The 15,971-nt window shown below is 37.6% G+C and overlaps 1 pseudogene; it reads right to left on the minus strand.

The window, feature by feature from the left end:
• Positions 1-1,018: 1,018 nt before the first annotated feature.
• On the minus strand, positions 1,019-1,821 carry LOC129523919 (ATP synthase F(0) complex subunit B1, mitochondrial-like; annotated as a pseudogene).
• Positions 1,822-15,971: the final 14,150 nt, after the last annotated feature.

Below are 15,971 nucleotides of genomic sequence, written 5' to 3' on the forward strand. Positions count from 1 at the left end.
AATTGGAACGATACAGAGAAGATTAGCAAAATTATCAAATTTTAAAAATAAATAGGCTGGGCATGGTGGCTAACGCCTGTAATCACAACATTCTGGGAGGCCACAGCAGGCGGATCATGAGGTCAGGAGATTGAGACCAGCCTGGCCAACATAGTAAAACCCCATCTCTACTAAAAATACAAAAATTAGCCAGGTATGGTGGCGGGAGCCTGTAATCCCAGCTACTTGGGAGGATGAGGCACAAGAATCGTTTGAACCCGGGAGGCAGATGTTTCAGTGAGCCGAGATCCTGCTACCTGCACTGCAGCCTGAGCAACAGAGTGAGACTCCGTCTCAATAAATAAATAAATAAATAAATAAATAAATAAATAAATAAATAAATAAATAAAATGATTGGAAATTGGCTCCTGTTAACAATTTTGTGTACAAGTGCAGATTGTCAGAAACAGTTTACTGACATTAAGCAGGAAATGCCTGAACGTGTCTCTTAAAAAAAGTGTGCAGCCGCCACCACGATTGTTGTTACTTTGCTTCATCATCTTATTTGGATTTTCACTTCTTTGTCCCCGAAATATTTAGATATCTTTCTGCCTAGCTTCAAAACCCTTTGGACTTGATCATAGCTTGTATCCTTTTCATATTATTTTCTATTCTATAGCTTGCATTCTTTATGTATTCAATTCTAGAAGATAGAGTTTTATAGTTTATAATTTGTAATTTTTTTTTCTTGTTTCAGTTGTCACTTTATTGCAAGATGGTAGAATTAATTACAAGTTTAAACTGTATCTTGGTAATCTTTAGCCAGGGAGCAAGTTTTAATAAAAAAAAACTGTTTATTCAAAAGTGATCATGGAACAACTCAACATGCAGAGGAAGAAAGATGAGATCCATCTGATTGGCCAATAGGTTTAATTCTTTCACTATAATGACACTCAAACTTTTCACTTTTAGGAAAAGTGAACTGTAACTTCAGTAGACAGCAATACAGAAAGATTTTGGCACAAAGACTACCTTTCATTTAGTCGGTCAGTTGTTTCAGTTGTCTCGGTTGGGATGGATACACTGACAGAACTGGCTGTGCTTGAGCCTTCTTTGAGAGCAGCTTTAGATTTGCAATGCACTTGGCAACTGTCTCCTTTTCCTGCTGTGCAGAGATCCTCTGGAGCATGTGCTTCTCCACCCAGTTGATCATGTGCTCTTGTTCCTTTTGATGCATCATATTCTACACACACATATGATAGTCCAGGTGATTCTTTACCTTATATACGCTATGCAGCCGTTTCCAGTAAATAACCTCCAAAGCCATAGCAATGTTATTCCTCTGGACATCAAAATAGTAATGGCACTTCTGAACCAATACCTGGAATAACTTCTCCAAATGAATCGTGTCCTGGATTTGTTTGATGGAAGCCTGCTTCACCTCTTCTAGTTGGGCAATTTTTTGCTACTGAGTTTATCAGCTAATCTCCAATAGAGGCACCATATTTTTAAATTACATAGACCAGTAACCTACTACTGATACTGTAGAGTAGGAGTAATCACATATATTTCTTTGGGTACCGCATACAACACAAGCCCAGGCTCCAAGCACATAGGGTACTGTTACACAAGTTTTGGGATAAAGAAACTGGAAGAATTCCTCAAGGATCAGCCCAAGACAAACTTTTCCTCCATATTCAGGAAGAGGTGGTAGAGGGTAGGACTTGGCTGCCCTGTAAGAAAGGTCCTTGTTGCCTGCAATATCCCTGGACCTAGGAGGGCTGCATTCTTCAGAGAGGGCACTGGTGTGGTGGCAGCACAAAGTACCCCCTGGGACAGCATGGTCAGTGAAGGTCCAGGCAGTGGTCTTCTAGAATTTATAATTTTTATAACTATTAGAAGACATTAAATTAAATTACAGGCATCTTCTGGCTTTGTTTAGTTTTTGCACTCTTGACTTCTGAGATCTTTCTACTGACGCTTGTATGTATAGTATGATTATTCTCTGTATATTTGCGTTGTCTGTTTATGTTTGCCTCTGCACCTGCCTTGTCAAATTAAAAGGCCTTTGAGATGAGTGACAAAAATGTTTCTAATATGTAATGAATCAAATTAGGTTTTAATTTCTCTGTTTTAATAAATGTAGGCAATGAAATATGTGTTTCGTGCTTCTGTTCAAATTGCTTCACTGCATCACTGTTGGCAAAGGAATTCTTGCTGTAGTCCAAAGTAATGAAGTAGCTTATATTAGAAAGTGACCAGAGTGATTCCATCATCTGTAATCTTTTTTTGATTTTACCAATCAATCATGTTAGAAGAAAAATCTTCAACTTGTTTGCTTTTCAAAAGGATCTTAAAGGCAAGCTGTTTAATTTTTTTCAGCATAGATTCTTGAGGGAAAAATCTGTAAAACATTAAAAATCAGAAAAAAATTGTTACTGGCCCTAGAAGTTTGAGGAATTTTTGCTAGACATGAAGGGGAACAGGTTAAGGAAAGATACACCAGAAAGTGCCTTCCTTTATGGGCCATATGCAAAGGAATCCTGGCAAAACTTCTAAGTCTAATCTGTTAATAACGAATACCCCCTTTGCAAGGAAATAGAAACAGAAATACTATCAGATAGGTTAAAGGATAATACCATTGTAAAGAAAGTGTACATTCTAATGCCACAGATAAAAAAATTATCTGAAATATTAATTGATGTTTTTATAGGAAATAATCTTAGGTCAATGATACCTTTCAGGTATACCATTGAGCAAGCTGTGGCAGAGGTCATAAAATAGAAAGGTTCTGAGAACTCAGACCAGCTGTGCCATCATAACAAAACTGCTCAAGAGAATTCTAGTTCAGGAAAATAAGACTATAAACCAGTAAATTTTACTGTTTGGTAGGGGAATTTCTGCAAACCAAGTTTGTCCTGTCAAATACTTTGCTCATTTGCATAAACAGCTCCTATTATGATAAGTTTATCTCTTAGGCAAACTGATTGCTTATCTGTCAAGTTTACTCATCAAAACACCTTATTGTGCCACCAATTTCAAATTATTATGTCAAAATTGTACTTGTCACAATCAGTTACCTGCCATGAAAGATTTGCCCTAAACCTCATAAGCTCAAGCCCCCTAAACCCTACAAATAATATGCCTTAAACTCTCCTTTTTGAGCCACGAATAAGACTTTAAATGTGGTGCTCTACCTTATTACAGTAAGTCTAATAAACTTAGCTTTGTTTGATCAATGGGTTTTTCAAATGGTCTTTTAGGGAATCGACTGTTGATGATCCTAGAGGTCCCGAGCTATAATTTAAGCACCGTCCCTGCCATGGCTTAAGGCTTGTAGCTTGGAAATTGTACATAACCTTGAAGCTTCCTGAATCTCATGTTCAGGGGTCTCTCCCGCTGCAATGGTGAGGTAGGTCCTCCATTGGGGCTCAGGTCCAATATATTTATTTGAAGCCCTGTAATACTGAGTTTATTTTGTGTGCTGGGAAAGAGAATTCCTCTCTCGGAATCCTTTTATTATCTGCTCAGATTTGAAAACTCATATTTGGTGGGGAAACTTCCTTATTAATTCCACAATGTTTTGGCCCTTGTTCTGTTCTTGTTTCTTTTTGTTGTGAGTCCCCAGGAGAAAATTATAAGATTAGAAAGGATTAGCATAGGTTGAATAAGTGTGTCTCTCAGTGCACCCCAAGGCTGACAAGTCCAGAAGATCTCATCAGACCAGTGTCCTTACAGAAAAAATTTTGCCTTGGACCAAACTTCAACCTAATAAGAACATTCCTCAGGCTTGCCTTTGTTTCTTTGATAACTGCTTAATTTAGTGACTTTTACTTGGAGGTGTTAATTTTTTCTAGACTGCCAGACTTGCTGATTGACCAGATTCTTACCTAGCATTGCAGTTGCCATGATTTGTTTTTGTTTTTGCTTTTTTTTTTTTGTTCATTTGTTTTTCGACACTCTGGGCCAAACATGCCTTTATTCATGGCCTAATTCACAAATTACTGTGGTCACATTGGGGAATTTTTGGCATGAACAATATGAATTATTTGAGTGATAAACTAGAATAAATGGGGAAAAACACTTTGGGAGGAGATTCTCTGGTTTGTCTGTCCAAACGAGAGATCACTTTTTTAACATAAGAGGTTTCTACCACCCCCTAACTTCCCTCTAAGGTTTCTCACTTAGATGATGATTAAGTACCTTTTTTTTTTTTTTTTTTTTTTTTTTTACTTTTAAGTTCAGGGGTGTACGTGCAGGTTTTTTATATGGGTAAGCTTCTGTCACGGGGGTTTGCTGCACAGATTATTTAGTCACCTAGGGATTAAGCCTAGTACCCATTAGTTATTTTTCCTGATCCTCTCCTTCCTCCCACCCTCCACCCTCCAGCAGGCCCCAGTGTGTGTTGTTACCCTCTATGTATCCATGTGTTCTCATCATTTAGCTCCCACTTATTAGTGAGAAGATGTGGTATTTGTTTTTCTGTGCCTGCATTAGTTTACTAAGGATAGTGGCCTCCACTCCATCCATGTTCCTGCAAAGGACATGATCTTATACTTTTTATGGCTGCATAGTATTCCATGGTGTATATGTACCACATTTTCTTTATCCAGTCTACTATTGACGGGCTTTTAGGTTGATTCCATGTCTTTGCTATTGTGACTAGTACTGCAGTGAACATATGTGTGTGTGTGCCATTATAATAGAATGATCTATATTCCTTTGGGTATATACCCATAATGGGATTGCTGGGTCAAATGGTAGTTCCATTTTCAGGTCTTTGAGGAATTGCCACACTGTCTTCCACAATGGTTGAAGTAATTTACACTCCCAACAGTGTATAAATGTTCCTTTTTCTCTGCAACCTTGCCAGCATCTGTTATTTTTTGACTTTTTTATAGTAGCCATTCTGACTGGTGTGAGATGGTATCTCATTGTGGTATTGATTTGCATTTCTTTAACGATCAGTGATGTTGAGCTTTTTTTCATATGCTTCTTGGCTGCATGCATGTCTACTTTTGAAAAGTGTCTTTTCATATTCTTTGCACACTCTTTAATGGTGTTTTTTTTCTTATAAATTTAAGTTCTGTAAACAAATTAATAATAGATGTTGGATATTAGACCTTTATCAGATGCATAGTTTGCAAAATTTTTCTCCCATTCTGTAGGTTGTCTGTTCACTCTGTAGGTAGTTTTGTTTTTGTTTTTGTTTTCATTTTTGTTTTTGCTCTGCAGAAGCTCTTTATTTTGATTAGGTCCCACTTGTCATGTTTTTGTTGTTGTTGTTGTTTGTTTGTTCTTTTACCTCTGACTCAACTTCAGAGCTTGTTTTTGGCCTGTTCAGGGATTCAATTTCTTCCTGGTTCAGTCTTGGGAGGATGTATGGGTCCAGGATTTTATCGACTTCTTCTAGATTTTCTAGTTTATGTGCACAGAGGTGTTCATAATATTTTCTGATGGTTGCTTGTATTTCTGTTGGGTCGGTGGTAGTAACCCCCTTGTTGTTTCTGATTTTTGCCTTTGTTACAATTGCTTTTTGTGTCTTCATTATGAAATATTTGCCTGTTCCTATGTCCAGAATGGTATTGCCTAGGTTGTTTTCTAGGGTTTTTATAGTTTTTGGTTTTACATTAAGTCTTTAATCCATCTTGAGTTAATTTTTGTATATGGTGTAAGAAAGGGGGGTCCAGTTTCAATCTTTTGCATATGGCTAGCCAGTTCTTCTAGCACCATTTATTTCATACGGAATCCTTTCCCCATTGCTTGTTTTTGTCAGGTTTGTTGAAGAACAGATAGTTGTAGGTGTGTGGCTTTATTTCTGGGTTATCTATTCTGTTCCATTGGTTTATTTGTCTGTTTTTGTACCAGTATCATGCTGTTTTGGTTACTGTAGCCCTGTAGTATAGTTTGAAGTTGGGTAGTGTGATGCCTCCAGCTTTTTTTCTTTTTGCTTAGGATTGCCTTTGTTATATGGGCTCTCCTTTGGTTCCATATGAATTTTAAAATAGCTTTTCTATTTCTGCAAACAATGTTGATGCTAGTTTAATAGAAATAGCATTGAACCTATAAGTTGCTTTGGATGATATGGCCATTTTAATGATATTGATTATTTCTATTCATGAGCATAGAATGTTTTTCTATTTGTTTGTGTCATCTCTGATTTCTTTGAGTGGTGTTTTATAGTTCTCCTTCTAGAGATCTTTCACCTCCCTGGTTAGCTGTATTCCTAGGTATTTTAAATTTTCGTGTGGCAATTGTGAATGGGATTGCTTTCCTGATTTGGCTCTGTGCTTGACTGTTGGTGTATAGGAATGCCAGTTATTTTTGCACATTGATTTTGTATGCTAAGACTTTACTGAAGTTGTTTATCAGCTTAAGGAGCTTTTGGGTTCAGATTTTCTAGATATAGGATCATGTCATCTGCAAATAGGGATAGTTTGGTTTCCTGTCTTTCTATTTGGATGCCTTTTATTTCTTTCTCTCACCTTATTGCCCTGGCTAGGACTTCCAATACTATGTTGACCAAGAGTGGTGGTGAGAGAGGGAATTCTTGTCTTGTGCTGGTTTTCAAGGGGAATGCTTCCAGCTTTTGGCCGTTCAGAATGATGTTGGCTGTGGGTTTGTTATAGATGGCTCGTATTATTTTGAGGTATGTTCCTTTAATACCTAGCTTATTGAGAGTTTTCAACATAAATGGGTTTTGAATTTTATCAAAATCCTTTTGTGTATGTATTGACATAATCAAGTGTTTTTTGTCTTTAGTTCTGTTTATATCATGAATCACATTTATTGATTTGCATAAGCTGAATCACCCTTCCATCTCAAGGATAAAGCCTACTTGATCATGGTAAGTAAGCTTTCTGATGGGCTGCTAGATTTGGTTTGCCAGTATTTTGTTGAGGATTTTTGCATTGATGTTCATCAATTATATTGGCCTGAATTTTTCTTTATTTGTTGTGTCTCTGCCAGGTTTTGATATCAGGATGATGCTGGACTTACAGAATGAATTGGGGAGGAGTCCCTCCTCCTCAATTTTTTTGGAATAGTTTCTGCAGGAATGGTACCAGCTCTTTTTTGTATATCTGGTAGAATTCGACTGTGAATTTTTCTGGTCCAGGACTTATTTTGGTTTGTAGGCTACTTATTACTGGTTCAATTTCAGAGCTCATTTTTGGCCTTTTTAGGGATTCAGTTTCTTCCTGGTCCAGTCTTGGATGTATCCTTCCTGGATGTATGGTCCATTAATGTATCAATTTATTCTAGATTTTTCAGTTTATATGCCTAGAGGTGTTGATGATATTCTCTAATGTTTGTTTGTACTTCTGTGGGGTCAGTGGTAATATCCCCCTTGTCATTTCTGATTGTGTTTATTTGGATCTTCTCTCTTTTCTTCTTTGTCTAGCCAGTGGTCTATCTTATTAATTTTTTCAAAAAAACAGCTCTTAGATTAGTTGATCTTTTGAATTGTTTTTCACTTCCCAATCTCCTTCAGTTCAGCTCTGATTTTGATTATTTCTTGTCTTCTGCTAGCTTTGGGATTTGTTTGCTCTGGGTTCTCTAGTTCTTTTAGTTGTGATGTTATGTTGTTAACTTGCTATCTTTCTAACTTTTTGATGTGGGCATTAAGTGCTGTGAATTTCCCTCTTAATAGTGCCTCAGCTATGTCCCAGAGATTTTAGTATGTTGTATCTTTGTTCTCATTAGTTGTAAAGAACTTCTTGATTTCTGCCTTAATTTCATTATTTACCTAAAAGTCATTCAGGAGAAAGTTATTCAATTTCCATGTACTTATATGGTTTTCAGTGAATTTCTTAGTCTTGATTTCTAATTTGATTGTGCTGTGGTCCAAGAGATTGTTATGATTACATTTCTTTTGTATTTGCTGGAGAGTGTTTTACTTCTGATTATGTGATTGATTTTAGAGCATGAAGAGTCCTGTAGATGTCTTTCAGATCCATTTGATTCAGTGTTGATTTCAGATCCTGAATATCTTTGTTAATTTTCTGTTGCAATGATCTGTCTAATATTGTCAGTGAGTTGTTAAAGTCTCCCACTACTATTGTGTGGGAGTCTAAGTCTCTTTGAAGGTCTCCATGAACTTGCTTTATGAATCTGGGTGCTCCTGTGTTGGGTGCATATATATTTAGGATAGTTAGATCCTGCTTAATTGAACCCTTTACCATTATGTAATGCCTTTTTGTCTTTTTATATCTTTTTTGGTTTAATGTCTGTTTTGTTTGAAACTAAGATTGCAACCCCTGCTTTTTTCTGTTTTCTATTTACTTGGTAGATTTTTCTTCATCTCTTTATTTTGAGCCTATGTGTATCATTGCATGTGAGATGAGTCTCTTGAAGATAACCTACCAATGGGTCTTGGCTCTTTATCCAGCTTGCCATGCTGTTTCTTTTAATTGGGGCATTTAGCCCATTTGCATTCAAGGTTAGTATTGACATGTGTGTATTTGATCCTGGTATCATGATGTTAGTTGGTTATTTTGCAGACTTCTTATTTGGTTGCTTTGTAGTGTCACTGGTCTGTTAAGTGCCAAGTTTTTAATCATTAAGGTTTGATGGAATGGTTGAAACCTCTAGTTATTGTTTAAACCAGCTGTAATGCTTTTCCTCGATTGTATATTGTAAAAATAGGTTTTCTGTCATTTAACCCTTGTCTTCTCTTTGTAGAATTTAGGTAATTGGCCTGTTACAGTAATAATTTCATATCTGTCCTAAGCTGGCTTCTTCTTGCTTCCTTCTTTCCCTTTCTTCTCCCTTTCTTTTTCTGATCTCTCTGAAAATTTGGATATTCATTTGTTCATGAACACTGCTCTGTCATTATGTGTAAACTCTGGAAATGGCTAGTGCAGATATAAGGTCAAGAACTCCCAAAACTAAACTAAAAAAAAAAAAAGACAAAATATTAAATTGTTTGTGTGGGTTTTTTGGTATGTTTTTTCTTGTCAAAAGTGTGATTCAAGAAAAGTTAACTGGGAGTTCAACTAGTAGTTTGGTTCCTGCACTGAAGAGCTTTTGGCAAAATTTTAATCTTTTAAATTTTTGATATTTTATTCAAGATTGTCTATAATTGAAAAAGGAAAAGGTATACTTAAATAGGCAATTCTTTGGACAAATTAGAGTAATGTAATTTTATTTACTTATTTATTTACTTTAAAAATTATTTTTATTTTTTATGGATACATAATAGGTATAAATATTTATGGGGTACATGAGATATTTTTATACAGGCTACAATGTGTAATAATCACATAAGAATAAATGGGGTATTGATCAGCTCAAGCATTTTCATTGATTTGTGATACAAATATTCCAGCTATACCCTTTTATTTATTTTTAAACATGCAATAAATTATTGTTGACTATAGTCACCCTGTCGTGCTATCAAGTACTAGATTCTATTCATTCTATCTAACCATACTTTTGTACCATTGACTATCCCCACTCCCCACCCCACTCCTCACTATGCTTCCTAGCCTCTGGTAATCATCTCTCTCTTTAGCTCCCATAATAATTGACGTTATATATGTGGGCACTCCAGTGTCTGGTGCATATATATTTATAATTATATCCTCTTGCTGAATGGACCCCTTTATCATTATGTAATGACCTTCTTTGTCTCTTTTTACGGTCTTTGTCTTAAAATCTATTTTATCGGAGTATAGCTACTCCTGCTCTTTTTTGGTTTCCATTGACATGAAATATCTTTTTCTATCCCTTTGTTTTCAGTCTATGTGTCTTTACAGGTGACGTATGTTTCTTGTAGGCAGCAGATAGTTAAATCTTGTTTTGTTTTGTTTTTAATCCATTCAGCCTATGTCTTTTGATTGGAGAGTTTAGTCCATTTTCATTCAGTGTTATTGTTGATAAGTAAGGACTTACTCCTGCAATTTTAAAATTTGTTTTCTGGTTGTTTTGTGATCTCTCATCCTTCCTTCCCCTCTTCCTTTTTGTGAAAGTGATTTTCTCTGGTTTTGATTTCTTGCTTTTTATTTTTTGTGTGTCTGTTGCAGGTTTGTTGATTTGAGGTTACCATGAGGCTTGCAAATAGCATGTTATAATTATAACCCATGATTTTAAACTGATGACAACTTAACTATGATCGCAAAAACAAACAAACGAGTAAAGAGAAAACTAATAAAAATTATACTTTAACTTTGTCTCCCCCACTTTTTAACTTTTTGTTGTTTCTATTTACATCTTATTGTACTATTTATTTAAAATTTGTTCTAATTATTATTTCTCGTAGGTTTCTCTTTTAGTCTTCCTACTCATGATATGAGTAGTTGACACACTACAATTGCAGTGTTATAATATTCTGTATTTTTTGTGTACTTACTATTACTAGTGAATTTTGTACCTTCAGATGATTTCTTGTTGCTCATTTATATCCTTTCCCTTCTGATGGAGGAACTTCCTTTAGCATTTCTTCCTTTAGCATTTCTGGTATTGGTGAAATCCCTCAGGTTTTAGCTTTTGCTTGGGAAAGTCTTTCTCCTTCATGGTTTTGTTTTTCTTGTTACTGTTTTCTTTTTTTGTGCAATGGCATGCTCTTGGCTCAATGCAATCTCTGCCTCATGGGTTCAAGTGATTCTCATGCCTCATCCTCCCAAGTAGTTGGAATTACAGGCGTGTGCCACCACACTCAGCTAATTTTTGTATTTTTAGTAGAAACAGTGTTTCACAATGTTGGCCAGGCTGTTCTCAAACTCCTGGTCTAAATTGATCCACCTGCGTTGGCCTCCCAATGTGCTGGGATTACAGGTGTGAGCCACTGCACCCAGCCTCTCCTTCATGTTTGAAAGATATTTTTGCCAGACATATTATTTTAGGATAAAAGGTTTATTCCTTCAGCACTTTAAATATAACATGCCACTCTCTCCTGGCCTGTAAGGTTTCCACTGAAAAGTCTGCAGCCAGACATAGTGGAGCAATTCCATTATATGTTACTTGTTTTTGTTTTTGTTTTTATCTTGCTGCTTCTAGGATCATTTCTTTATCCTTGATATTTGGAAGTTTGATTGTTACATGTCCTGAGGTAGTCTTATTTGAGTTAACCCTGTTTGGTGTTCTACCATCTTCTTGTACTTAAATATTGATATATTTCTGTAGGTTTGGAAAGCTCTGTGTTATCTCTTTGAATACAATTTCTACTCCAGTCTCTCTCTCTACCTTTTCATGCTGGGGATAGGCCCCCAAATCTGGCCATAAACTGGCCCCAAAACTGGCCATAAACAAAATCTCTGCAGTGCTGTGACATGTTTGTGATGGGCCATGATGCCCATGCTGAAGGTTGTGGGTTTACCAGAATGAGGGCAAGGAACACCTGGCCCACCCAGGGCAGAAAACCACTTAAAGGCATTCCTGAACCACAAACAATAGCATGAGCAATCTGTGCCTTAAGGACATATTCCTGCTGCAGATAACTAGCCAGAGCCCATCTCTTTGTTTCACCCCATCCCTTTGTTTCCCGTAAGGAATACTTTTAGTTAATCTATAATCTATAGAAACAATGTTTATCACTGGCTTGTTGTCAATAAATTTGTGGGTAAATCTCTGTTTGGGGTTCTCAGCTCTGAAGGCTATGAGTCCCCTGATTTCCCACTCCACATACTGTATTTGTGTGTGTGTCTTTAATTCCTCTAGTGCCGCTGAGTTAGGGTCTCCCCAGCTAAGCTGGTCTCAGCAAGTGGTGCCTACACAGAGGCTCGAACCCAGGTTGAAGGGTCACCAGAGCGAAGGTTGGAAAATGTGGAATGAAGCTGGAGGACACCCAAGTACTCTTAAGCAATCCCCATGGTGAGTAAGAAGGGGAGCTTGGAAGCATCAGGGTAACAATGGAACAAGTGTGGGCTCTGGTTCATTCCACCTTGGAACCTTTACATACTAATGAGGAGGAGGAAGAAAAGTATAACGAGGTAACAGAAGAGGTGACAGAACAGGTTTGTTTGCCAGCTAAAGCTAAAGCAGCAAAAGAGGGAGAGGTTTGTCCCTACTCTTCTGCACCCCCTCATTATTTTGAAGAAAAAGAGTGGCCTGACCCTCCAGATCTTTCTTTTCCAGAGGACACTGGGCAAAAAGTAGTTGCCCCAGTGACTGTTTGAGCAGTGCCTTGAGTGACCACTCTCAGTTCTATTCAGGCAGGAATCCAGCAAGCTAGACGTGAGGGTGATATAGAGGCTTGGCAGTCCTGGTTAGGATACACCCCCCAAGATCAACAGGGAAATATTATAGATACATTTGAGCCTTTTCCTTTTAAATTACTCAAAGAATTTAAAAAGCTATTAATCAATATGGACCAGGTTCTCCTTTTGTAATGGGACTGTTAAAGAATGTTGCTGTTTCCAGTCAGATGATTCCTACTGACTGGGACGCTCTTACATGAGCTTGTCTGACTCCTGCTCAGTTCTGATAATTTAAAACTTGGTGGGCAGATGAAGATTCCATTCAGGCTGCTCACAATGCCCAGGCCCAACCTCAATTTAATATAACTACAGACCAACTTTTGGGGGTCGGCAGCTGGGCTGGTTTAGATGCACAAGTGGTTATGCAGGATGATGCCATAGAACAGCTTAGAGGGGTGTGCATTAGAGCTTGGGAAAAAATCACTTCAGGTGGAGAACAATACCCTTCCTTTAGTGCTGTAAAACAGGGACCAAAGGAACCATACACAGGTTTTATAGCTCGGCTACAGGAGTCTCTTAAAAAGGTGATTGCAGATTCAGCTGCTCAGGATATAGTGTTGCGGTTATTAGCTTTCAACAGTGCTAATCCCGAGTGCCAGGCTGCTCTGTGACCTATTAGAGGGAAAGCACATTTAGTTGATTATATCAAGGCCTGTGTCGGTATCGGAGGTAATCTGCATAAGACTACTCTGCTAGCCCAGGCAATGGCAGGACTGAGAGTGGGTAAAGGAAATACTCCATTTCCTGGAGCTTATTTTAACTGTGGGAAGCATGGTCATACTAAAAAAGAATGTAGAAAAAATCAGCAAGTCAGGCCACCAGACGAGGGAAAAAGGAAAACTGCTGAGCCTGAAATATGTCCAAAATATAAAAAAGGAAAACATTGGGCCAGTCAGTGTCACTCTAAATTTGATAAAGATGGGAACCCAATTTCAGGAAACGCCATGAGGGGGCCATCCCAGGCCCCATTCCAAACTGGATCATTTCTGGCTCAGGCCATTCCCTCACCCCTGTACAATATCTGTCCCCTGTCACAGCCGGTAGTGCCACAGTAGATTTATGCTGCACAAAAGCTGTGAGCCTTCTGCCTGGGTAACCCCTGCAAAAAGTTCCAACAGGGGTCTGTGGACCCTTGCTGGGGGAATGATAGGATTACTCCTAGGTAGATCTAGTTTAAATTTAAAAGCAGTGCAAGTACATACAGGAGTCATTGATTCAGATTACAATGGGGAAATTCAAATTGTTATATCTACTCCTGTTCCCTGGAAAGCAGAGCCAGGAGAGCGCATAGCACAACTCCTGATTGTGCCGTATGTGGAAATGGAGAAAAGGGAAATTAAATGAACAGGAGGATTTGGAAGCACAAATAAGGCAAAGCAGCTTATTGGGTGAATCAGATTACTGATAAACGTCCTACCTGTGAAATAACTATTCAGGGAAAGAAATGTAAAAGTTTGGTAGATACAGGAGCAGACATTTCAATCATTTCTCTACAGCACTGGCCATCTATGTGGCCAATTCAACCTGCTCAATTTAACATAGTTGGAGTTGGTAAAGCCCCTAAAGTATATCAAAGTAGTTATGTTTTGCATCGTGAAGGATCCGATGGACAACCTGGGACTATTCAACCAATTGTAACTTCTGTACCTATAAATTTATGGGGGAGAGATTTATTACAACAATGGGGAGCACAAGTTCTAATTCCAGAACAATTATATAGCCCTCATAGTCAACATATGATGCATGAAATGGAGTATGTCCATGGTATGGGACTAGGAAAAAATTTGCAAGGTTTGAAGGAACTGCTTCAAGTGGAAAGACAAAGTTCCCACTGAGATTTAGGATATCATTTTTGATGGTGGCCATTGTTAAGCCTCCAGAACCTATACCTTTAAAATGGTTAACAGATAAGCCAATTTGGATAGAACAATGGCCACTGAGTAAAGAGAAACTGGAGGCTTTAGAGGACTTAGTTACTGAACAATTAGAAAAAGAACACATAGCTCCAACATTTTCCCTTTGGAATTCTCCAGTTTTCATAATTAAGAAAAATCAGGTAAATGGAGAATGTTAACTGACTTAAGAACCATTAATTCAGTTATACAACCTATGGGGACATTGCAGCCAGCACTGCCTTCTCCTGCTATGATTCCAAAAAATTGGCCTTTAATAGTCATAAATTTAAAAGAGTGTTTCCTTACTATCCCGTTAGCTGAGCAAGACTGTGAATGGTTTGCATTTACAATTCCTGTGGTAAACAACCTGCAACCTGCTAAGTGTTTTCACTGGGAAGTGTTGCCACAAGGCATGTTAAACAGCCCAACAATTTGCCAGATGTATGTAGGGCAAGCAATTGAACCTACTTGTAAAAAATTTTCACGGTGTTACATTATTCATTATATGGATGATATATTTTGTGCTGCCCCCACTCGAGACATATTACTCCAATGTTATGATCACTTGCAAAATTTGATTTCTTGCACTGGTTTAATTATAGCTCCTGACAAAATTCAGACTACTACTCCTTACTCGTACTTGGGGACCTTAGTAAATGACATTACCATTGTGCCACAGAAAGTAACCATATGTAGGGATCAATTGAAAACATTAAATGACTTTCAAAAATTACTAGGGGACATTAATTGGATATGACCTGCTCTAGGCATTCCTACCTATGCCATGAGTAATCTATTTTCTCTTCTTAGAGGAGATCCTAGTCTCACTAGCCCTTGGCAATTAACAAAAGAAGCTGAGGCAGAGTTACAGCTGACTGAAAAGCAAGTCCATAAAGCTCAAATAAACAGAATAGATCCAGAGAAGACTGTAGATTTGCCAATTTTTTCAACTCAGCATTTACCTACTGGTGTTATTGTTCAAGAGTAAGATCTTGTAGAGTGGCTTTTTCTTCTACATACTAATTCACAGACTCTAACTCTGTATTTGGATCAAATCGCTACTATGATAGGAAATGGGAGAACTTGGATTGTTAAATTACATGGATACGATCCTGGAAAAATTATTGTCCCTCTCACACAGGCACAAATACAGCAAGCTTTTATAAATAGTCTTACTTGGCAAACCCATTTAGCTGACTTTGTGAGTATTCTTGATAATCATTTTCCTAAAATGAAACTGTTTCAATTTTTGAAATTGACAATTGGATTCTCCCTAAAATCACTAAGTTTAAACCAATTGGAGGCACTGAGAATGTTTTTACAGATGGGTCTAGCAATGGTAAAGCTTCTTATTCTGGCTCAAAAGGTAAAGTTCTTCAGACACCCTATACTTCAGCTCAAAAAGGAGAGCTTGTAGCTGTAATTAAGGTATTCACTGTTTTTAATATGCCTATTAATGTGATTTCTGATTCTTCATACGTGGTTCATTCCACACAATTGATTGAAAATGCTCAGTTATGATTTCATGCAGGTGAAGAACTGATGACTTTATTTACCCAATTGCAAGCAGCAGTCAGGAGTAGAATGCACCCTTTTTACATCACTCACATTAGGGCTCATACACCTCTTCCAGGACCTTTGACTGCAGGGAATCAAATGGCTGATCGCCTAGTTGCTACTGCAATATATAATGCTAGACACTTTCACAATTTAACCCATGTTAATGCCTCTGGTCTCAAATGCAGTTACAGCATTACCTGGAAAAAAGCTAAAGCTATTATGCAGTGATGCCTAACTTGCCAAATGGTACATTCCTCATCTTTTACAGGAGGAGTTAATCCTCTAGGACTGGTACCTAATTCTCTTTGCCAAATGGATGTCACACATGTTCCCTCATTTG

The sequence above is a fragment of the Gorilla gorilla genome, chromosome 6, assembly GCF_029281585.2.
Source record: "Gorilla gorilla gorilla isolate KB3781 chromosome 6, NHGRI_mGorGor1-v2.1_pri, whole genome shotgun sequence".
NCBI lineage: Eukaryota > Metazoa > Chordata > Mammalia > Primates > Hominidae > Gorilla > Gorilla gorilla.